The sequence below is a fragment of the Lissotriton vulgaris genome, chromosome 1_1, assembly GCF_964263255.1.
Source record: "Lissotriton vulgaris chromosome 1_1, aLisVul1.2, whole genome shotgun sequence".
NCBI lineage: Eukaryota > Metazoa > Chordata > Amphibia > Caudata > Salamandridae > Lissotriton > Lissotriton vulgaris.
In genome coordinates, this window is record NC_141685.1 from 1,372,165,179 (window position 1) to 1,372,188,604 (window position 23,426).

General features: G+C 45.5%; 6 non-coding genes across 6 annotated transcripts; all 6 read right to left on the bottom strand.

Annotated features, from left to right (window-relative positions):
* Window positions 1-6,673: 6,673 nt before the first annotated feature.
* On the bottom strand, window positions 6,674-6,754 carry TRNAS-AGA (transfer RNA serine (anticodon AGA)). The gene has a single exon. It is a non-coding gene; the product is annotated as a tRNA-Ser (tRNA).
* A 6,808-nt stretch (window positions 6,755-13,562) lies between these two features.
* TRNAS-AGA (transfer RNA serine (anticodon AGA)) lies at window positions 13,563-13,644 on the bottom strand. The gene has a single exon. It is a non-coding gene; the product is annotated as a tRNA-Ser (tRNA).
* Window positions 13,645-16,504: 2,860 nt separating this feature from the next.
* Window positions 16,505-16,586, bottom strand: TRNAY-AUA (transfer RNA tyrosine (anticodon AUA)). The gene has a single exon. It is a non-coding gene; the product is annotated as a tRNA-Tyr (tRNA).
* Window positions 16,587-18,084: 1,498 nt separating this feature from the next.
* On the bottom strand, window positions 18,085-18,156 carry TRNAH-GUG (transfer RNA histidin (anticodon GUG)). Its single transcript has one exon. It is a non-coding gene; the product is annotated as a tRNA-His (tRNA).
* A 1,289-nt stretch (window positions 18,157-19,445) lies between these two features.
* TRNAS-AGA (transfer RNA serine (anticodon AGA)) lies at window positions 19,446-19,527 on the bottom strand. The gene has a single exon. It is a non-coding gene; the product is annotated as a tRNA-Ser (tRNA).
* Window positions 19,528-22,388: 2,861 nt separating this feature from the next.
* TRNAS-AGA (transfer RNA serine (anticodon AGA)) lies at window positions 22,389-22,470 on the bottom strand. Its single transcript has one exon. It is a non-coding gene; the product is annotated as a tRNA-Ser (tRNA).
* Between the last annotated feature and the right edge of the window lie 956 nt (window positions 22,471-23,426).

Genomic DNA, 23,426 nt, shown 5'->3' on the forward strand with positions numbered 1-23,426 from the left:
AACACACCTGGCGCATACATTCTATTCTGTTTATTAGACCTGCAACTCCCCTGTACCTCCTCAAGCCATCTGTATTTGAAGCAAGAAAGAGTTAAGGAACGGTCCATCTACACTTTCATTGGGAGGATGCTGCCGTGAGCTCCTCCCAGCTAATCACACAAACAGCAGTAAAGCAAGGTAACTACACAGTTAGGGGGGACTGCATGGTTAGGTTTTTAAGGAATTATTGAAACTGACCTCAGTGACCCATAATCAGAGCTGTGGCTAATGACTGCATGCCTAATTATGATGAAGCAAGCACCATGGCTCGTAGGGGCCCCACAACACACTTTTCTTAGCTCATTGAATTAAAGTATAAACTTCTGCCATGTGTGAGTGGTAAAGGCTTGTTAATTTTGTTGCTTTTCAAATTCACGTCTGACAACAAGACGAAGGAACATTGGGGCATCAGACGCTTTGGAAAGTAGCCACCAACCGCAGAGAAAGAGAGAAAGAGGGAAAAGGCAGTATAAGGTGTGGAGAAAACAGCAGCAGGTACATGGAGCTCAAATGAGATTAATGGCGCCTAAATAGAGCACGTAAAGGAACAGTTACAAATCTAAGAAAAGGGAAAGAAAAGACTAGGAAACACACAGAAAGAGCTTGTAGATGAAATTCTCTTCCAGGAACAGCAGGTTAAGAGAAATTACACAGGGAGCAGTTAAGCTTGTAACACGGGGGAGAATAGAAAAGAAAATGCAGTTTTATGAAGTGTCTTTGCCTAATCCAGCGAGCACTTTTATTTTATTTCTCTATTTGCTTCTTTTATTGGTAAAGTAAGTTTCAAGTGCATGCACAGGTATGACCGAGAGAGCCAGGGTATAATAATTTGAAGCGTTTGCACCAGCGCTAATGGAAAGGGGCGACCACTCGGTCCCCCCGAACGTATGGTGGAGTACCCCGATCCCCCCGGGAAGCCATCTTGGGTGGGAGGCGAGTCTCGGCTGGTATGCCAGAAGCGGCGTAGCCGGGGCGCGCTTTGTTCCCGCCCTAGAGTGGGTTGTCCTAGACACTGAAGCCGCCAACCACGCCCCCGGAGGCGGGCGGAGGCGGGTTTACGCCCGCCCGAAGAAGGATAAAAGGAGCAACAAGCCAGAGAAGCATCCTCTTGTTCCTGTGCTCTGAAGCTGCACCTCCCCGCTGCACGTGAGCTCGAGACGGAACGAAGAGCTAATTTTGAGCGTTGTAATTTTTGTCTTTGTTTTACAGATATCTTCGTGTGAAAATGCCGGGCAAGAAGGTCGGAAAGCGGGTCGGTACCGATCAGATGCTCCGCATGCTCATAAAAGAGGTAGCCGATTTGAAGAAGCAGATGGCGGCAAAGAACGGGGAGGGAGGACCGAAGTGAATCGTCGGACCAGCATTGCCGGGAGTAGCCCCTAGCGGGAGAAGCAAGATGTCCAAGAGGGGGGCACTTGGGGGGGAGGCCCCGGTTCCCGATACACCGATAGAGGAGCCAATCTCGGTTCCGAAGGAGGGGCATCCGATCCCCGTGGTGGTTACCCCTGTGAACAGGGATGATATGCCTCCAGAGTTGGCGGCGCAACTGGCAGCGTGGTTGGGTAAAGATAGTGAGGGCGCCACGGCTGACGACGCCAGGGCAGTAATGAGACAACTGCGGGAATCTAGAGAGGCTGCGAAAGCACCATCTTCTGTTCCCCCACAGGTTCCGGTGGCTGGGAATGCAGCAGGCGCGAGTTCGGCAGCAAGTACGGCACCTAGTGCAGGTAAGCGGTTACTGCCGATTGCGGGGGAAGGGTCTGTACCCTCACGAAGGGAGAAAGTGGCCCAGCATGTTCCACTTGAAATTAAGGAAAAGATTTGGGCCGATAAGTATGTGAACATGTTTTCTTTGCTTACTGACCATTACGAGATGGAGCATGTGAAGGGCCAAAAAGAGCTTATGCATCCGAGTGTTTGGCGCGCTAAAATGGCCGCCTTTAAGGTCGACGAAAACATAGGTACTTGGGGCAGAGCATTTGGCATTTTTACCTCCATTATGGGTGAGCGAAGGCCTGAGTTGTTGACAGAGTTACCTATTTATCAGACACGTATCATGGAGTATTCTCTAGCATACGAGGGCAATCAGTGGTTTTGTTACGACAATATTTTTAGGAAGGCTAAGGAGCACGACCCAGCTCTAACATGGGATTGTTATGACTCCATTTCTTGGCAGAAGATGGAGAATTCAGGCATGTTAAAAGTACCATTGTCGGGGAGTAACGGGGGTGAGTCTTCCCGCCAATCCTCTGGGACACCCTTTCGGACGGGTGCAGGTAACGAGCACCACTCGAAGTCGAGTGGCAACGCAGGTAAAAGGGGGATTTGTTGGAATTTTAACAGGGGAAAATGTACGAGGCCCCAGGGGTCATGCAAGTTTAGACATGAATGTGGGGGGTGTGGACAGTCCTCTCATCCTGAGACCATGTGCAGAGCCAAGACGGGTGATAACGGTGGTAGGGGAAGCGCCAAACAGGTCTGAAATAGGCCGAGGGGCGCCTTTACCTACCCCGATTGATACCATGGCAATGATTCCTTGGCTCAACGAATACCCGGATCATGTTTCCGCTGGAGTGTTGCGAGACGGTTTTTCATATGGTTTCCGCATTCCAGTGGGAGATTTTCGGGGTGTAGCAAGTTGTAAGAACCAACTGTCGGTCCTGCAGCATACGGCGGTGGTACAGGCAAAGATTGGGAAAGAGGTGACTCGAGGGCGTGTTGCCGGTCCATTCGATTTACCACTGGTTGCTAACTTTGTTTGTTCCCCCTTAGGGGTGGTCCCTAAGAAGGACCCGGGTGAGTTCAGGCTGATACATAACTTGTCAGCTCCACGTGGTCTTTCCGTAAATGATGCGATAGACCCGGAAGTGTGTTCGGTGCGGTACGCATCTTTCGATGAGGCCGTCGCCATGATGAATCGCCTGGGGCCCGGGGCGCTGATGGCAAAGTCAGACATCGAGTCAGCGTTCCGGTTGCTCCCGGTACACACAGACGATCAGCGTCTCCTTGGTTTCATGTTTCAGGGTCGCTATTACATGGATAGATGTATGCCAATGGGATGCTCTATATCTTGTGCTTATTTTGAAAAGTTCAGTTGTTTTCTGCAATGGGTCTTCACAAAGAAGACGGGTTTTTAGCACGTTATGCATTATCTCGATGACTTTCTGTTCCTGGGGGCAGCCGGGGATCCAGAATGTGGACAGGCTTTAAATGAATTTTGTGTCTTAATGAACCATTTTGGTGTGCCATTGGCACCAGGTAAGACTGTGGGTCCCTCGACTTCACTCGAGTTTCTGGGGATCGAGCTCAACTCGGAAGAAGGTTGTTTTCGATTACCAAGAGAAAAAGTGGTAAAATTCAGGGCATCCCTTGAAACATGTATTCATGAGACTAAGGTAAACCTGCATCAATTGCAACAAATGGTGGGCCAGTTGAATTTCGCCCTCAGAGTAATGCCAATGGCCCGCCCCTTTTCCCGCTCGATTGCACAAGCCATGGTCAGCCTGAAGGAGGGACACCACCGCACGAGGCTCTCGGCAGAGATTCGCCAGGACATGCGCATTTGGTTGGCATTCCTGGCGGATTTCAATGGTCGAATTGTCTGGAATAAACCGGCGGTTTCCTCCGAGGAGCTGGGGCTGTGGACAGATTCAGCGGGGAGTATAGGTTTTGGTGCCATATTCGGCACACATTGGTCGGCTCAAAAATGGCCGTCATGGTGGCACGAGTGCGGGCTGACGAATAACATTGCTTTTTTCGAACTCTTCCCTATTTTGGTGGCCCTGAAAACATGGCCTGAGGGGTTCCGGGATCACTCTGTGGTGTTCTGGTCTGATAACATGACCGTGGTTGAGTGTATCAATAGTCAGGCAGCACGTTGCAAATGGATTCTGAGACTGCTAAAAGAAATTGTGTTATTGTGTATGCAGTTGAATGTGCTCTTTAGGGCAAAACATGTCCCGGGGGTACTGAACCAAGCGGCCGATGCGCTTTCTCGTTTCCGTATGCAGGCCTTCTGGGGTTTTCTGCCCACAGCGGACCCGGTGGCGGCACCCTTTCCCGAAGCTCTCTGGTCTCTCGGTGCCCCGAACTACAAAACCTCGTGGGAGAGAGTTTAGCACCCAGGACAAGGAAGGCATACGAAGGGGCGTTCCGTTCCTATTGGTCCTTTTTGGGGTCTGCTAGGGGGGAGCTTTGGGGCCAGGAAGAGCTTGTCGTAAAATTTTTGCTGTCTTTACATCAGGCAGGCAAGTCAGTAGCTACGGCCCAAAGGCACCGGGCCGCCATTTCCTTTATGGCGAGGGCGCATGGGATCCAGGACCCGACAGCGTCTTTTGTGGTGCAGAAAGCGCTACGTGGGTGGCAACGCCTTGAGGGTCGCAGAGTAGATGAGAGGCACCCGATAGGTCTGGATAGGTTGGCCCTGTTGTTATCCGTACTCCCTGCGACATGTTCATCCCAGTATGAGGCAGTGTTATTCCGGGCCGCTTTTGTGTTAGCATTCCATGGGGCAATGCGGGTAAGCGAACTGGTGGCGAAGAACAAGCAGGATACGGTGGGAGGATTGTGCCGAGAGCACATTCAGGTTAAGGGGGAGACTATGATTGTCTCGTTTGTCAGGTCTAAGACCGATCAGGGTGCGAGCGGGGACTGCGTAGTCATACATCGGAATCCCGGATCTCCAATGTGCCCTGTTGTTTGCGTAGAGGAATATTTAGCGCAGAGGGCGGCATCATGGGGGGGGACCTTGTTGAGACACGCTGATGCCACCCCACTGACGAGGTTTCAGTTCCAGCGGGTGCTTGCAATGGCAATTTCGGCCGCGGGCTTGAACCCCGGCGAGTTTGAGACCCATTCCTTTCGGATAGGGGCTGCTACAGAGGCTACAGCCGGGGGTCTGAGTGTGGAAAAAGTGAAACAATTGGGGCGTTGGTCCTCGAATTGTTACAAAAGGTATGTGCGGTTGCACATGTTGTGAAGCTGATATCATGTACTCACGCTTCTTGTTTTTGTTTGGTTTACAGTTTCGCAAGCTTACGAGGCGGGGCGGACTGTGCAGTCGACCCGACACCTGGGAACCAGCGGTCAAAGATCACCAGCTGCAGAGATAGTGGTGTGGGTCGTGGGCCACTCATACGTGAGGCGTGCCGCGGACGTATTCAAAGCAGGTGACATGTTTCACGTAGCTGGGGAATACGGGTACAGGGTGACCTTCTACGGAAGGGGCGGGCTCTGTATTGACCAGTTTCAATCCTTTTTCAAGGGTTTGTTAGGGCGGACAAGGTCACCGCCATCTATAATCATAGTGCATCTTGGGGGCAATGATTTGGTGACCACTGGTAGACGACTTCTTCTCGAGGCGATCCTATCCACAGTAAGCTGGTTGGCGAGAAGGGTTCCAGGGTGCACAATTGCATGGTCCCATATGATTCCACGTAAGGTGCGGCGGGGGGCGAATTCGGTGTGTGCTATAAATCATTCAGTGAAGAAAGTGAACAACAAATTGGGTAGACTGTTCCGTTCAAGTGCATTGCATTCCATTCCTCATGGTTGTATCAAGGGGGACGGTATGTACCTGGAGGATGGGGTCCATTTGTCCCGGGTGGGGAATGTGTTACTCATAGGAGACCTCGTAGCCTGGCTAAAGGGTTTACAGCATGACCTTTAGGTAGGAGTTTTGTGGGGGGTCCGGATAGCCGGTCAACTATCCGGCCTGTGGCGGTAAGGTCATGATCGGTGAGCAGTAATTGGAAGATCCCTATGGGGGGGCGTCACCCATTACGGATGGGAGCGCCCGGGGGGAGGTGGCCATTGGCCCCTCAACGGGTAGGCGGTCCCTTCTAAGGATGGGACGCCGAAAGGAAAGGGAAGGTGGTCAAGGCCCCTCCCTGGATAGGAGGGGCTACGGGCCCCTCCTGGGAATTTCCCGGGGCCAGGACATCTGCGACGGCAGATGTGGTAAGTTGTGTGGGGTGGGGAGGGGGTCTACGCTACCTCCTAGACACCTCACACGAGTCCTCGGATGACCTTAAAATGGCGTCGAGTTAATTGGGGCCCCCGTCAAGACAAGGGAAATTGGTATGTGCACAGGAGGTACAGCCCTCTGTGCGGTCGCCCCTCGCAAGTGAGGGGGTATTTCTGGTTTAGGGATCTGACACCGGTTACGACCTTGCCGTTGGCCCTTAACGTTAGGATGTACAATTTCAAGTTATTAATGTATTGGTAGGATGTTAGTTTCGGCTAGGAGAACCTTTGTATTAGAAATATGTTAAGGTTAGCCAAAACATCGTAATGTGGAAACGAAATTGTACATGATATGAAACTGATATTTTAATATTTTGATTTTGTTTCATATTTTAATAAATACGGCCGGGAAGGGTAACTCCCTTCCCACCTTCCAAAAGTTCAGAACTGTTTCCGGTTTCCCATCCTTGGGGATTGTGTTGAGAGGGGGTGGCGGGTATCTCAGCCATATGAAGGACGAGAGTTATAGCAAAGATATGAAAGGGGGAGCGATAATAAATATGTGATATGGCAATAGTGACACCAAAATAAGCCTCCTATTTATAAAACTGACATGGAAGAAATACTAAAGGTTAACTTCTGAAATTGTAGCCGATGTTAAAAAGATTCTCGTTGTCGGCAGGATTCGAACCTGTGCGGGGAGACCCCAATGGATTTCTAGTCCATCGCCTTACCACTCGGCCACAACAACAGACTGTGAGGTGTGTGCACATAATCTGTATGCAAGTTTTCAAGGTGTCCCACAGCAAATTCCTGATATTCTGCAATGCACTTTTTAAAAATAATGTTTTTTTCAGCAGGCACATTCTCTACTAAAAACGAAAATTGCATGCGTATATCTCTAGTTTGGAATACCATAGGCTTGCATGCATACTCTCATGGGTCACTCAAGTTTTTTGGACCCTATTGCACTCTGTTTTCATGCTGCTTTTAGTATATGGCCCATATTACAGAAGTCTACCATCTTTGAGTATTTGAGGCTCCTTTGTAAGTGCTTTATATTTTTTCCTTGAAGAGCTATATAATAAAGGGGTCCGGGAAAGATTGCATTTATGGAAGATTAAAGTAGGCCCACTTGTCTCACCAAATGCTGTAGAGAAACCTGATGTTTTACTCATGGTATCCTTAGTTCGTTTTTGTTAGACCTTGCATTCTTAAGGTGGTCCCAACCCCACCTTATTGCTTTTCACCTCCGCATTTTGCTGTATCTTTTTGTTGGCCTTAGGACTCTGATCACTTTATCGCTACTAATCAGTGCTGAGGGTGCACGTGCTTCTTCCCTAATCATGTGTATAATTGGAGTATACCTGACTGACAGATTTAATTTACTTGAAAGCCCCTTGTAAAGTGGTATACCATGTACCCAGGGACTGATTGTGCCGCCCAAAGAAATAGCATTTCAAACCTGTCTCAAGCCTGCTACTGCAGTGCCTGTGCTGCAGTGTACTGCCACTTCGACTTGGCATTTAAAACTACTTGCCAAGCCTTAAACTCCAATTTTATTACATATCAGTAACCCCTAAGGTAGGCCCTAGGTAGTCCTAGGGGCATCATGCTATGTAAGTAAAAGGTAAGACATGTACTGTGGTAGTTTGTATGTCCTAGTAGTATCAAACAGTCTATTACATTTTTCACTACTGTGAGGTCTGCCCCTCTCATAGGTTAAACAACAAGGGGTGGTGATGGACAGAGTTTCTGAATTAAGCAGAATACTCTCACCCAGTCAAGAGATCAGGGCTAGATCCAACACCGTTTTTTAGCTCACTGCACCATCCCAGCTTAGAACCTGGCTGTATGCAAATTAGTCTGTTCCTGTCCCAGTGCATGATGGGAACAGGGCAAACTAAACTACAAAGCCAATTCTTTCACTGGGAAGGAAACAAGCTTCCGGGGACTGGTTTCTGGCATTACAGCCGTCTTCGGCCCGGCTTGCTTGAATCCTGATGGTGCAATGAGCAAGGGACTCACATCTGAGTATACCCTTCCACGCTTATGGTGGACAAAATAATTGAACAACAAGGGGTGGTGATGGACAGAGTTTCTGAATTAAGCAGAATACTCTCACCCAGTCAAGAGATCAGGGCTAGATCCAACACCGTTTTTTAGCTCACTGCACCATCCCAGCTTAGAACCTGGCTGTATGCAAATTAGTCTGTTCCTGTCCCAGTGCATGATGGGAACAGGGCAAACTAAACTACAAAGCCAATTCTTTCACTGGGAAGGAAACAAGCTTCCGGGGACCGGTTTCAGGCATTACAGCCGTCTTCGGCCCGGCTTGCTTGAATCCTGATGGTGCAATGAGCAAGGGACTCACATCTGAGTATACCCTTCCACGCTTATGGTGGACAAAATAATTAAACAACAAGGGGTGGTGATGGACAGAGTTTCTGAATTAAGCAGAATACTCTCACCCAGTCAAGAGATCAGGGCTAGATCCAACACCGTTTTTTAGCTCACTGCACCATCCCAGCTTAGAACCTGGCTGTATGCAAATTAGTCTGTTCCTGTCCCAGTGCATGATGGGATCAGGGCAAACTAAACTACAAAGCCAATTCTTTCACTGGGAAGGAAACAAGCTTCCGGGGGCCGGTTTCTGGCATTACAGCCGTCTTCGGCCCGGCTTGCTTGAATCCTGATGGTGCAATGAGCAAGGGACTCACATCTGAGTATACCCTTCCACGCTTATGGTGGACAAAATAATTAAACAACAAGAGGTGGTGATGGACAGAGTTTCTGAATTAAGCAGAATACTCTCACCCAGTCAAGAGATCAGGGCTAGATCCAACACCGTTTTTTAGCTCACTGCACCATCCCAGCTTAGAACCTGGCTGTATGCAAATTAGTCTGTTCCTGTCCCAGTGCATGATGGGAACAGGGCAAACTAAACTACAAAGCCAATTCTTTCACTGGGAAGGAAACAAGCTTCCGGGGACTGGTTTCTGGCATTACAGCCGTCTTCGGCCCGGCTTGCTTGAATCCTGATGGTGCAATGAGCAAGGGACTCATATCTGAGTATACCCTTCCACGCTTATGGTGGACAAAATAATTAAACAACAAGGGGTGGTGATGGACAGATTTTCTGAATTAAGCAGAATACTCTCACCCAGTCAAGAGATCAGGGCTAGATCCAACACCGTTTTTTAGCTCACTGCACCATCCCAGCTTAGAACCTGGCTGTATGCAAATTAGTCTGTTCCTGTCCCAGTGCATGATGGGAACAGGGCAAACTAAACTACAAAGCCAATTCTTTCACTGGGAAGGAAACAAGCTTCCGGGGGCCGGTTTCTGGCATTACAGCCGTCTTCGGCCCGGCTTGCTTAAATCCTGATGGTGCAATGAGCAAGGGACTCACATCTGAGTATACCCTTCCACGCTTATGGTGGACAAAATAATTAAACAACAAGGGGTGGTGATGGACAGAATTTCTGAATTAAGCAGAATACTCTCACCCAGTCAAGAGATCAGGGCTAGATCCAACACCGTTTTTTAGCTCACTGCACCATCCCAGCTTAGAACCTGGCTGTATGCAAATTAGTCTGTTCCTGTCCCAGTGCATGATGGGAACAGGGCAAACTAAACTACAAAGCCAATTCTTTCACTGGGAAGGAAACAAGCTTCCGGGGACCGGTTTCTGGCATTACAGTCGTCTTCGGCCCGGCTTGCTTGAATCCTGATGGTGCAATGAGCAAGGGACTCACATCTGAGTATACCCTTCCACGCAATGCCAGAAACTGGTCCCCGGTAGCTTGTCTCCTTTCCAGCCAGGTTCTGAGCTGGGATGGTGCAGTGAGATAAATAACGGTGATGGATCAAGCCCTGATCTTTGGACTGGGTAAGAGTGGTCTGCTTAATTCAGACACTCTGTTCATCACCACCCCCTTTCTGAATCGTTTTTGGCCACAATAGGTGTAGCGGGGTATACTCAGACATGAGTCCCTTTCTCACTGCGCCATCAGGATTCAAGCAAGCCGGGCCGAAGACGGCTGAAATGCCAGAAACCGGTCCCCGGTAGCTTGTCTCCTTTCTGGTGAAGAATTGACTTGGTAGTTTAGTCTGCCCTGTTCCCATGATGCACTGGGCCAGGGACAGGCTGATTTGCATATAGCCAGGTTCTGAGCTGGGATGGTGCAGTGAGATAAATAACGGTGATGGATCAAGCCCTGATCTTTGGACTGGGTAAGAGTGGTCTGCTTAATTCAGACACTCTGTTCATCACCACCCCCTTTCTGAATCGTTTTTGGCCACTATAGGTGTGGCGGGGTATACTCAGACATGAGTCCCTTTCTCACTGCACCATCAGGATTCAAGCAAGCCGGGCCGAAGACGGCTGAAATGCCAGAAACCGGTCCCCGGTAGCTTGTCTCCTTTCTGGTGAAGAATTGGCTTGGTAGTTTAGTCTGCCCTGTTCCCATGATGCACTGGGCCAGGGACAGACTGATTTGCATATAGCCAGGTTCTGAGCTGGGATGGTGCAGTGAGATAAATAACGGTGATGGATCAAGCCCTGATCTTTGGACTGGGTAAGAGTGGTCTGCTTAATTCAGACACTCTGTTCATCACCACCCCCTTTCTGAATCGTTTTTGGCCACTATAGGTGTGGCGGGGTATACTCAGACATGAGTCCCTTTCTCACTGCACCATCAGGATTCAAGCAAGCCGGGCCGAAGACGGCTGAAATGCCAGAAACCGGTCCCCGGTAGCTTGTCTCCTTTCTGGTGAAGAATTGGCTTGGTAGTTTAGTCTGCCCTGTTCCCATGATGCACTGGGCCAGGGACAGACTGATTTGCATATAGCCAGGTTCTGAGCTGGGATGGTGCAGTGAGATAAATAACGGTGATGGATCAAGCCCTGATCTTTGGACTGGGTAAGAGTGGTCTGCTTAATTCAGACACTCTGTTCATCACTACCCCCTTTCTGAATCGTTTTTGGCCACTATAGGTGTGGCGGGGTATACTCAGACATGAGTCCCTTTCTCACTGCACCATCAGGATTCAAGCAAGCCGGGCCGAAGACGGCTGAAATGCCAGAAACCGGTCCCCGGTAGCTTGTCTCCTTTCTGGTGAAGAATTGGCTTGGTAGTTTAGTCTGCCCTGTTCCCATGATGCACTGGGCCAGGGACAGACTGATTTGCATATAGCCAGGTTCTGAGCTGGGATGGTGCAGTGAGATAAATAACGGTGATGGACCAAGCCCTGATCTTTGGACTGGGTAAGAGTGGTCTGCTTAATTCAGACACTCTGTTCATCACCACCCCCTTTCTGAATCGTTTTTGGCCACTATAGGTGTGGCGGGGTATACTCAGACATGAGTCCCTTTCTCACTGCACCATCAGGATTCAAGCAAGCCAGGCCGAAGACGGCTGAAATGCCAGAAACCGGTCCCCGGTAGCTTGTCTCCTTTCTGGTGAAGAATTGGCTTGGTAGTTTAGTCTGCCCTGTTCCCATGATGCACTGGGCCAGGGACAGACTGATTTGCATATAGCCAGGTTCTGAGCTGGGATGGTGCAGTGAGATAAATAACGGTGATGGATCAAGCCCTGATCTTTGGACTGGGTAAGAGTGGTCTGCTTAATTCAGACACTCTGTTCATCACCACCCCCTTTCTGAATCCCTCTCATAGGTTAGCATTGGGTATTCCCTTATACTTTTTGGGGGGTAATTCCATATCAGAGAGGAGAAGCTTTATTTATTAATTGATAAATCCTATCTACTGGTGAGGTTGGATTTAATCTTACTATTGTGTAAATGCCATTTTTAGAGAGTGAGCATTTCTCTGCACTTACTGCTCTATTTGCATTGAAACCTGTCTTCGATTGACGTCTGGATTGGGCTGCGAGACAGCTACATATGTGCATTCCCTGTAGACAGCCACAACACAGGTCACTCAACTGCAACTGCATTCATCTGCATTCTGATTGGCCTGGGGGAGAGCTCCGCTTCCCTTACCGCAAATATGTTCAAGAACGATAATTTATGTCAGTAAGTACAGTATACCTACATCTTATAATCATGTGTGTTTAAATAATTTGTTGTTAGATCGTTTAAATATTGAAAAGGATCTGTTTTTAATAGACATTTTACAAAAACAACTGGTACATTTGGGAATTCTGTAAAGGAAAAACCCAACTGCCGTGACATTGCCAACCACAATGCCGTGAGTCGGATTCGAACAGAGGTTGCTGCGGCCACAACGCAGAGTACTAACCACTATACGATCACGGCGAGCTACTTGGGCTCAATAACGTACAGTGACATGAAGAAATTATAATTCGGAACACTCAGGGCTACTCCTGTGATAGGCTGAATGTGTTCATTGCTTCCTCATTCCTTATACAAAGGCTTTATCTCCTCAGTGGTTGATAGGCTGAAACCGTTTCCTGGCCGCCTGCTTGTGAACTGGCAGGAGTCAAAGATCACACATACACTGGTGGGCCTGTGATGGGACACCAATGCAGAGAAACACACCTGGCGCAGATATTCTATTCTGTTTATTAGACCTGTATCTCCCCTGTACCTCCTCAAGCCATCTGTATGTGAAGCAAGAAAGAGTTAAGGAACGGTCCATCTACACTTTTATTGGGAGGATGCTGCCTTGAGCTCCTCCCAGCTAATCACACAAACAGCAGTAAAGCAAGATAACTACACAGTTAGGGGGGACTGCATGGTTAGGTTTTTGAGGAATTATTGAAACTGACCTCAGTGACCCATAATCAGAGCTGTGGCTAATGACTGCATGCCTAATTATGATGAAGCAAGCACCATGGCTCGTAGGGGCCCCACAACACACTTTTCTTAGCTCATTGAATTAAAGTATAAACTTCTGCCATGTGTGAGTGGTAAAGGCGTGTTCATTTTGTTGCTTTTCAAATTCACGTCTGACAACAAGACGAAGGAACATTGGGGCATCAGACGCTTTGGAAAGTAGCCACCAACCGCAGAGAAAGAGAGAAAGAGGGAAAAGACAGTATGAGGTGTGGAGAAAACAGCAGCAGGTACAAGGAGCTCAAATGAGATTAATGGCGCCTAAATAGAGCACGTAAAGGAACAGTTATAAATCTAAGAAAAGACTAGGAAAAAACACAGAAAGAGCTTGTAGATGAAATTCTCTTCCAGGAACAGCAGGTTAAGAGAAATTACACAGGGAGCAGTTAAGCTTGTAACACGGGGGAGAATAGAAAAGAAAATGCAGTTTTATGAAGTGTGTTTGCCTAATCCAGCTAGCACTTTTATTTTATTTCTCTATTTGCTTCTTTTATTGGTAAAGTAAGTTTCAAGTGCATGCACAGGTATGACCGAGAGAGCCAGGGTATAATAATTTGAAGCGTTTGCACCAGCGCTAATGAAAGACGAGAGTTATAGCAAAGATATGAAAGGGGGAGCGATAATAAATATGTGATTTGGCAATAGTGACACCAAAATAAGCCACCTATTTATAAGACTGACATGGAAGAAATACTAAAGGTTAACTTCTGAAATTGTAGCCGATGTTAAAAAGATTCTCGTTGTCGGCAGGATTCGAACCTGCGCGGGGAGACCCCAATGGATTTCTAGTCCATCGCCTTAACCACTCGGCCACAACAACTGACTGCAAGGTGTTTGCACATAATCTGTATGCAAGTTTTCAAGGTGTCCCACAGCAAATTCCTGATATTCTGCAATGCACTTTTTAAAAATAAGGTTTTTTTCAGCAGGCACATTCTCTCCTAAAAACAAAAATTGCATGCGTATATCTCTAGTTTGGAATACCATAGGCTTGCATGCATACTCTCATGGGTCACTAAAGTTTTTTGGACCCTATTGCACTCTGTTTTCGTGCTGCTTTTAGTATATGTCCCATATTACAGAAGTCTACCATCTTTGAGTATTTGAGGCTCCTTTGTAAGTGCTTTATATTTTTTCCTTGAAGAGCTATATAATAAAGGGGTCCGGGAAGGATTGCATTTATGGAAGATAAAAGAAGGCCCACTTGTCTCACCAAATGCTGTAGAGAAACCTGATGTTTTACTCATGTTATCCTTAGTTCGTTTTTGTTAGACCTTGCATTCTTAAGGTGGTTCCAACCCCACCTTATTGCTTTTCACCTCCGCATTTTGCTGTATCTTTTTGTTGGCCTTAGGACTCTGATCACTTTATCGCTACTAATCAGTGCTGAAGTGCACGTGCTTCTTCCCTAATCATGTGTATAATTGGAGTATACCTGACTGACAGATTTAATTTACTTGAAAGCTCCTTGTAAAGTGGTATACCATATACCCAGGGACTGATTGTGCCGCCCAAAGAAATAGCATTTCAAACCTGTCTCAAGCCTGCTACTGCAGTGCCTGTGCTGCAGTGTACTGCCACTTCGACTTGGCATTTAAAACTACTTGCCAAGCCTTAAACTCCAATTTTATTACATATCAGTAACCCCGAAGGTAGGCCCTAGGTAGTCCTAGGGGCATCATGCTATGTAAGTAAAAGGTAAGACATGTACTGTGGTAGTTTGTATGTCCTAGTAGTATCAAACAGTCTATTACATTTTTCACTACTGTGAGGTCTGCCCCTCTCATAGGTTAGCATTGGGTATTCCCTTATACTTTTTGGGGGGTAATTCCATATCAGAGAGGAGAAGCTTTATTTATTTATTGATAAATCCTATCTACTGGTGAGGTTGGATTTAATCTTACTATTGTATAAATGCCATTTTTAGAGAGTGAGCATTTCTCTGCACTTACTGCTCTATTTGCATTGAAACCTGTCTTCGATTGACGTCTGGATTGGGCTGTGAGACAGCTACATATGTGCATTCCCTGTAGACAGCCACAACACAGGTCACTCAACTGCAACTGCATTCATCTGCATTCTGATTGGCCTGGGGGAGAGCTCCGCTCCCCTTACCGCAAATATGTTCAAGAACGATAATTTATGTCAGTAAGTACAGTATACCTACATCTTATAATCATGTGTGTTTAAATAATTTGTTGTTAGATCGTTTAAATATTGAAAAGGATCTGTTTTTAATAGACATTTTACAAAAACAACTGGTACATTTGGGAATTCTGTAAAGGAAAAACCCAACTGCCGTGACATTGCCAACCACAATGCCGTGACTCGGATTCGAACCGAGGTTGCTGCGGCCACAACGCAGAGTACTAAACACTATACGATCACGGCGAGCTACTTGGGCTCAATAACGTACAGTGACATGAAGAAATTATAATTCGGAACACTCAGGGCTACTCCTGTGATAGGCTGAATGTGTTCATTGCTTCCTCATTCCTTATACAAAGGCTTTACCTCCTCAGTGGTTGATAGGCTGAAACCGTTTCCTGGCCGCCTGCTTGTGAACTGGCAGGAGTCAAAGATCACACATACACTGGTGGGCCTGTGATGGGACACCAATGCAGAGAAACACACCTGGCGCAGATATTCTATTCTGTTTATTAGACCTGCATCTCCCCTGTACCTCCTCAAGCCATCTGTATGTGAAGCAAGAAAGAGTTAAGGAACGGTCCATCTACACTTTTTTTGGGAGGATGCTGCCGTGAGCTCCTCCCAGCTAATCACACAAACAGCAGTAAAGCAAGATAACTACACAGTTAGGGGGGACTGCATGGTTAGGTTTTTGAGGAATTATTGAAACTGACCTCAGTGACCCATAATCAGAGCAGTGGCTAATGACTGCATGCCTAATTATGATGAAGCAAGCACCATGGCTCGTAGGGGCCCCACAACACACTTTTCTTAGCTCATTGAATTAAAGTATAAACTTCTGCCATGTGTGAGGGGTAAAGGCTTGTTAATTTTGTTGCTTTTCAAATTCACGTCTGACAACAAGACGAAGGAACATTGGGGCATCAGACGCTTTGGAAAGTAGCCACCAACCGCAGAGAAAGAGCGAAAGAGGGAAAAGACAGTATGAGGTGTGGAGAAAACAGCAGCAGGTACAAGGAGCTCAAATGAGATTAATGGCGCCTAAATAGAGCACGTAAAGGAACAGTTACAAATCTAAGAAAAGGGAAAGAAAAGACTAGGAAAAAACACAGAAAGAGCTTGTAGATGAAATTCTCTTCCAGGAACAGCAGGTTAAGAGAAATTACACAGGGAGCAGTTAAGCTTGTAACACGGGGGAGAATAGAAAAGAAAATGCAGTTTTATGAAGTGTGTTTGCCTAATCCAGCTAGCACTTTTATTTTATTTCTCTATTTGCTTCTTTTATTGGTAAAGTAAGTTTCAAGTGCATGCACAGGTATGACCGAGAGAGCCAGGGTATAATAATTTGAAGCGTTTGCACCAGCGCTAATGAAGGACGAGAGTTATAGCAAAGATATGAAAGGGGGAGCGATAATAAATATGTGATATGGCAATAGTGACACCAAAATAAGCCACCTATTTATAAAACTGACATGGAAGAAATACTAAAGGTTAACTTCTGAAATTGTAGCCGATGTTAAAAAGATTCTCGTTGTCGGCAGGATTCGAACCTGCGCGGGGAGACCCCAATGGATTTATAGTCCATCGCCTTAACCACTCGGCCACAACAACTGACTGTAAGGTGTGTGCACATAATCTGTATGCAAGTTTTCAAGGTGTCCCACAGCAAATTCCTGATATTCTGCAATGCACTTTTTAAAAATAAGGTTTTTTTCAGCAGGCACATTCTCTCCTAAAAACAAAAATTGCATGCGTATATCTCTAGTTTGGAATACCATACGCTTGCATGCATACTCTCATGGGTCACTCAAGTTTTTTGGACCCTATTGCACTCTGTTTTCGTGCTGCTTTTAGTATATGTCCCATATTACAGAAGTCTACCATCTTTGAGTATTTGAGGCTCCTTTGTAAGTGCTTATATTTTTTCCTTGAAGAGCTATATAATAAAGGGGTCCGGGAAGGGTTGCATTTATGGAAGATAAAAGAAGGCCCACTTGTCTCACCAAATGCTGTAGAGAAAGCTGATGTTTTACTCATGTTATCCTTAGTTCGTTTTTGTTAGACCTTGCATTCTTAAGGTGGTCCCAACCCCACCTTATTGCTTTTCACCTCCGCATTTTGCTGTATCTTTTTGTTGGCCTTAGGACTCTGATCACTTTATCGCTATTAATCAGTGCTGAAGTGCACGTGCTTCTTCCCTAATCATGTGTATAATTGGAGTATACCTGACTGACAGATTTAATTTACTTGAAAGCCCCTTGTAAAGTGGTATACCATATACCCAGGGACTGATTGTGCCGCCCAAAGAAATAGCATTTCAAACCTGTCTCAAGCCTGCTACTGCAGTGCCTGTGCTGCAGTGTACTGCCACTTCGACTTGGCATTTAAAACTACTTGCCAAGCCTTAAACTCCAATTTTATTACATATCAGTAACCCCTAAGGTAGGCCCTAGGTAGTCCTAGGGGCATCATGCTATGTAAGTAAAAGGTAAGACATGTACTGTGGTAGTTTGTATGTCCTAGTAGTATCAAACAGTCTATTACATTTTTCACTACTGTGAGGTCTGCCCCTCTCATAGGTTAGCATTGGGTATTCCCTTATACTTTTTGGGGGGTAATTCCATATCAGAGAGGAGAAGCTTTATTTATTTATTGATAAATCCTATCTACTGGTGAGGTTGGATTTAATCTTACTATTGTGTAAATGCCATTTTTAGAGAGTGAGCATTTCTCTGCACTTACTGCTCTATTTGCATTGAAACCTGTCTTCGATTGACGTCTGGATTGGGCTGCGAGACAGCTACATATGTGCATTCCCTGTAGATAGCCACAACACAGGTCACTCAACTGCAACTGCATTCATCTGCATTCTGATTGGCCTGGGGGAGAGCTCCGCTCCCCTTACCGCCAATATGTTCAAGAACGATAATTTATGTCAGTAAGTACAGTATACCTACATCTTATAATCATGTGTGTTTAAATAATTTGTTGTTAGATCGTTTAAATATTGAAAAGGATCTGTTTTTAATAGACATTTTACAAAAAAAACTGGTACATTTGGGAATTCTGTAAAGGAAAAACCCAACTGCCGTGACATTGCCAACCACAATGCCGTGACTCGGATTCGAACCGAGGTTGCTGCGGCCACAACGCAGAGTACTAACCACTATACGATCACGGCGAGCTACTTGGGCTCAATAGCGTACAGTGACATGAAGAAATTATAATTCGGAACACTCAGGGCTACTCCTGTGATAGGCTGAATGTGTTCATTGCTTCCTCATTCCTTATACAAAGGCTTTATCTCCTCAGTGGTTGATAGGCTGAAACCGTTTCCTGGCCGCCTGCTTGTGAACTGGCAGGAGTCAAAGATCACACATACACTGGTGGGCCTGTGATGGGACACCAATGCAGAGAAACACACCTGGCGCAGATATTCTATTCTGTTTATTAGACCTGCATCTCCCCTGTACCTCCTCAAGCCATCTGTATGTGAAGCAAGAAAGAGTTAAGGAACGGTCCATCTACACTTTTATTGGGAGGATGCTGCCGTGAGCTCCTCCCAGCTAATCACACAAACAGCAGTAAAGCAAGATAACTACACAGTTAGGGGAGACTGCATGGTTAGGTTTTTGAGGAATTATTGAAACTGACCTCAGTGACCCATAATCAGAACTGTGGCTAATGACTGCTTGCCTAATTATGATGAAACAAGCACCATGGCTCGTAGGGGCCCCACAACACACTTTTTTTAGCTCATTGAATTAAAGTATAAACTTCTGCCATGTGTGAGTGGTAAAGGCTTGTTAATTTTGTTGCTTTTCAAATTCACGTCTGACAACAAGACGAAGGAACATTGGGGCATCAGACGCTTTGGAAAGTAGCCACCAACCGCAGAGAAAGAGAGAAAGAGGGAAAAGACAGTATGAGGTGTGGAGAAAACAGCAGCAGGTACAAGGAGCTCAAATGAGATTAATGGCGCCTAAATAGAGCACGTAAAGGAACAGTTACAAATCTAAGAAAAGGGAAAGAAAAGACTAGGAAAAAACACAGAAAGAGCTTGTAGATGAAATTCTCTTCCAGGAACAGCAGGTTAAGAGAAATTACACAGGGAGCAGTTAAGCTTGTAACACCGGGGAGAATAGAAAAGGAAATGCAGTTTTATGAAGTGTGTTTGCCTAATCCAGCTAGCACTTTTATTTTATTTCTCTATTTGCTTCTTTTATTGGTAAAGTAAGTTTCAAGTGCATGCACAGGTATGACCGAGAGAGCCAGGGTATAATAATTTGAAGCGTTTGCACCAGCGCTAATGAAGGACGAGAGTTATAGCAAAGATATGAAAGGGGGAGCGATAATAAATATGTGATATGGCAATAGTGACACCAAAATAAGCCACCTATTTATAAAACTGACATGGAAGAAATACTAAAGGTTAACTTCTGAAATTGTAGCCGATGTTAAAAAGATTCTCGTTGTCGGCAGGATTCGAACCTGCGCAGGGAGACCCCAATGGATTTCTAGTCCATCGCCTTAACCACTCGGCCACAACAACTGACTGCAAGGTTTGTGCACATAATCTGTATGCAAGTTTTCAAGGTGTCCCACAGCAAATTCCTGATATTCTGCAATGCACTTTTTAAAAATAAGGTTTTTTTCAGCAGGCACATTCTCTCCTAAAAACAAAAATTGCATGCGTATATCTCTAGTTTGGAATACCATAGGCTTGCATGCATACTCTCATGGGTCACTCAAGTTTTTTGGACCCTATTGCACTCTGTTTTCGTGCTGCTTTTAGTATATGTCCCATATTAAAGAAGTCTACCATCTTTGAGTATTTGAGGCTCCTTTGTAAGTGCTTTATATTTTTTCCTTGAAGAGCTATATAATAAAGGGGTCCGGGAAGGATTGCATTTATGGAAGATAAAAGAAGGCCCACTTGTCTCACCAAATGCTGTAGAGAAACCTGATGTTTTACTCATGTTATCCTTAGTTCGTTTTTGTTAGACCTTGCATTCTTAAGGTGGTCCCAACCCCACCTTATTGCTTTTCACCTCCGCATTTTGCTGTATCTTTTTGTTGGCCTTAGGACTCTGATCACTTTATCGCTACTAATCAGTGCTGAAGTGCACGTGCTTCTTCCCTAATCATGTGTATAATTGGAGTATACCTGACTGACAGATTTAATTTACTTGAAAGCCCCTTGTAAAGTGGTATACCATATACCCAGGGACTGATTGTGCCGCCCAAAGAAATAGCATTTCAAACCTGTCTCAAGCCTGCTACTGCAGTGCCTGTGCTGCAGTGTACTGCCACTTCGACTTGACATTTAAAACTACTTGCCAAGCCTTAAACTCCAATTTTATTACATATCAGTAACCCCTAAGGTAGGCCCTAGGTAGTCCTAGGGGCATCATGCTATGTAAGTAAAAGGTAAGACATGTACTGTGGTAGTTTGTATGTCCTAGTAGTATCAAACAGTCTATTACATTTTTCACTACTGTGAGGTCTGCCCCTCTCATAGGTTAGCATTGGGTATTCCCTTATACTTTTTGGGGGGTAATTCCATATCAGAGAGGAGAAGCTTTATTTATTTATTGATAAATCCTATCTACTGGTGAGGTTGGATTTAATCTTACTATTGTATAAATGCCATTTTTAGAGAGTGAGCATTTCTCTGCACTTACTGCTCTATTTGCATTGAAACCTGTCTTCGATTGACGTCTGGATTGGGCTGCGAGACAGCTACATATGTGCATTCCCTGTAGACAGCCACAACACAGGTCACTCAACTGCAACTGCATTCATCTGCATTCTGATTGGCCTGGGGGAGAGCTCCGCTCCCCTTACCGCAAATATGTTCAAGAACGATAATTTATGTCAGTAAGTACAGTACACCTACATCTTATAATCATGTGTGTTTAAATAATTTGTTGTTAGATCGTTTAAATATTGAAAAGGATCTGTTTTTAATAGACATTTTACAAAAACAACTGGTACATTTGGGAATTCTGTAAAGGAAAAACCCCACTGCCGTGACATTGCCAACCACAATGCCGTGACTCGGATTCAAACCGAGGTTGCTGCGGCCACAACGCAGAGTACTAACCACTATACGATCACGGCGAGCTACTTGGGCTCAATAACGTACGGTGACATGAAGAAATTATAATTCGGAACACTCAGGGCTACTCCTGTGATAGGCTGAATGTGTTCATTGCTTCCTCATTCCTTATACAAAGGCTTTATCTCCTCAGTGGTTGATAGGCTGAAACCGTTTCCTGGCCGCCTGCTTGTGAACTGGCAGGAGTCAAAGATCACACATACACTGGTGGGCCTGTGATGGGACACCAATGCAGAGAAACACACCTGGCGCAGATATTCTATTCTGTTTATTAGACCTGCATCTCCCCTGTACCTCCTCAAGCCATCTGTATTTGAAGCAAGAAAGAGTTAAGGAACGGTCCATCTACAATTTTATTGGGAGGATGCTGCCGTGAGCTCCTCCCAGCTAATCACACAAACAGCAGTAAAGCAAGATAACTACACAGTTAGGGGGGACTGCATGGTTAGGTTTTTGAGGAATTATTGAAACTGACCTCAGTGACCCATATTCAGAGCTGTGGCTAATGACTGCATGCCTAATTATGATGAAGCAAGCACCATGGCTCGTAGGGGCCCCACAACACACTTTTCTTAGCTCATTGAATTAAAGTATAAACTTCTGCCATGTGTGAGTGGTAAAGGCTTGTTAATTTAGTTGCTTTTCAAATTCACGTCTGACAACAAGACGAAGGAACATTGGGGCATCAGACGCTTTGGAAAGTAGCCACCAACCGCAGAGAAAGAGAGAAAGAGGGAAAAGATAGTATGAGGTGTGGAGAAAACAGCAGCAGGTACAAGGAGCTCAAATGAGATTAATGGCGCCTAAATAGAGCACGTAAAGGAACAGTTACAAATCTAAGAAAAGGGAAAGAAAAGACTAGGAAAAAACACAGAAAGAGCTTGTAGATGAAATTCCCTTTCCACGAACAGCAGGTTAAGAGAAATTACACAGGGAGCAGTTAAGCTTGTAACACGGGGGGGAATAGAAAAGAAAATGCAGTTTTATGAAGTGTGTTTGCCTAATCCAGCTAGCACTTTTATTTTATTTCTCTATTTGCTTCTTTTATTGGTAAAGTAAGTTTCAAGTGCATGCACAGGTATGACCGAGAGAGCCAGGGTATAAAAATTTGAAGCGTTTGCACCAGCGCTAATGAAGGACGAGAGTTATAGCAAAGATATGAAAGGGGGAGCGATAATAAATATGTGATATGGCAATAGTGACACCAAAATAAGCCACCTATTTATAAAACTGACATGGAAGAAATACTAAAGGTTAACTTCTGAAATTGTAGCCGATGTTAAAAAGATTCTCATTGTCGGCAGGATTCGAACCTGCGCGGGGAGACCCCAATGGATTTCTAGTCCATCGCCTTAACCACTCGGCCACAACAACTGACTGCAAGGTGTGTGCACATAATCTGTATGCAAGTTTTCAAGGTGTCCCACAGCAAATTCCTGATATTCTGCAATGCACTTTTTAAAAATAAGGTTTTTTTCAGCAGGCACATTCTCTCCTAAAAACGAAAATTGCATGCGTATATCTCTAGTTTGGAATACCATAGGCTTGCATGCATACTCTCATGGGTCACTCAAGTTTTTTGGACCCTATTGCACTCTGTTTTCGTGCTGCTTTTAGTATATGTCCCATATTAAAGAAGTCTACCATCTTTGAGTATTTGAGGCTCCTTTGTAAGTGCTTTATATTTTTTCCTTGAAGAGCTATATAATAAAGGGGTCCGGGAAGGATTGCATTTATGGAAGATAAAAGAAGGCCCACTTGTCTCACCAAATGCTGTAGAGAAACCTGATGTTTTACTCATGTTATCCTTAGTTCGTTTTTGTTAGACCTTGCATTCTTAAGGTGGTCCCAACCCCACCTTATTGCTTTTCACCTCCGCATTTTGCTGTATCTTTTTGTTGGCCTTAGGACTCTGATCACTTTATCGCTACTAATCAGTGCTGAAGTGCACGTGCTTCTTCCCTAATCATGTGTATAATTGGAGTATACCTGACTGACAGATTTAATTTACTTGAAAGCCCCTTGTAAAGTGGTATACCATATACCCAGGGACTGATTGTGCCGCCCAAAGAAATAGCATTTCAAACCTGTCTCAAGCCTGCTACTGCAGTGCCTGTGCTGCAGTGTACTGCCACTTCGACTTGACATTTAAAACTACTAGCCAAGCCTTAAACTCCAATTTTATTACATATCAGTAACCCCTAAGGTAGGCCCTAGGTAGTCCTAGGGGCATCATGCTATGTAAGTAAAAGGTAAGACATGTACTGTGGTAGTTTGTATGTCCTAGTAGTATCAAACAGTCTATTACATTTTTCACTACTGTGAGGTCT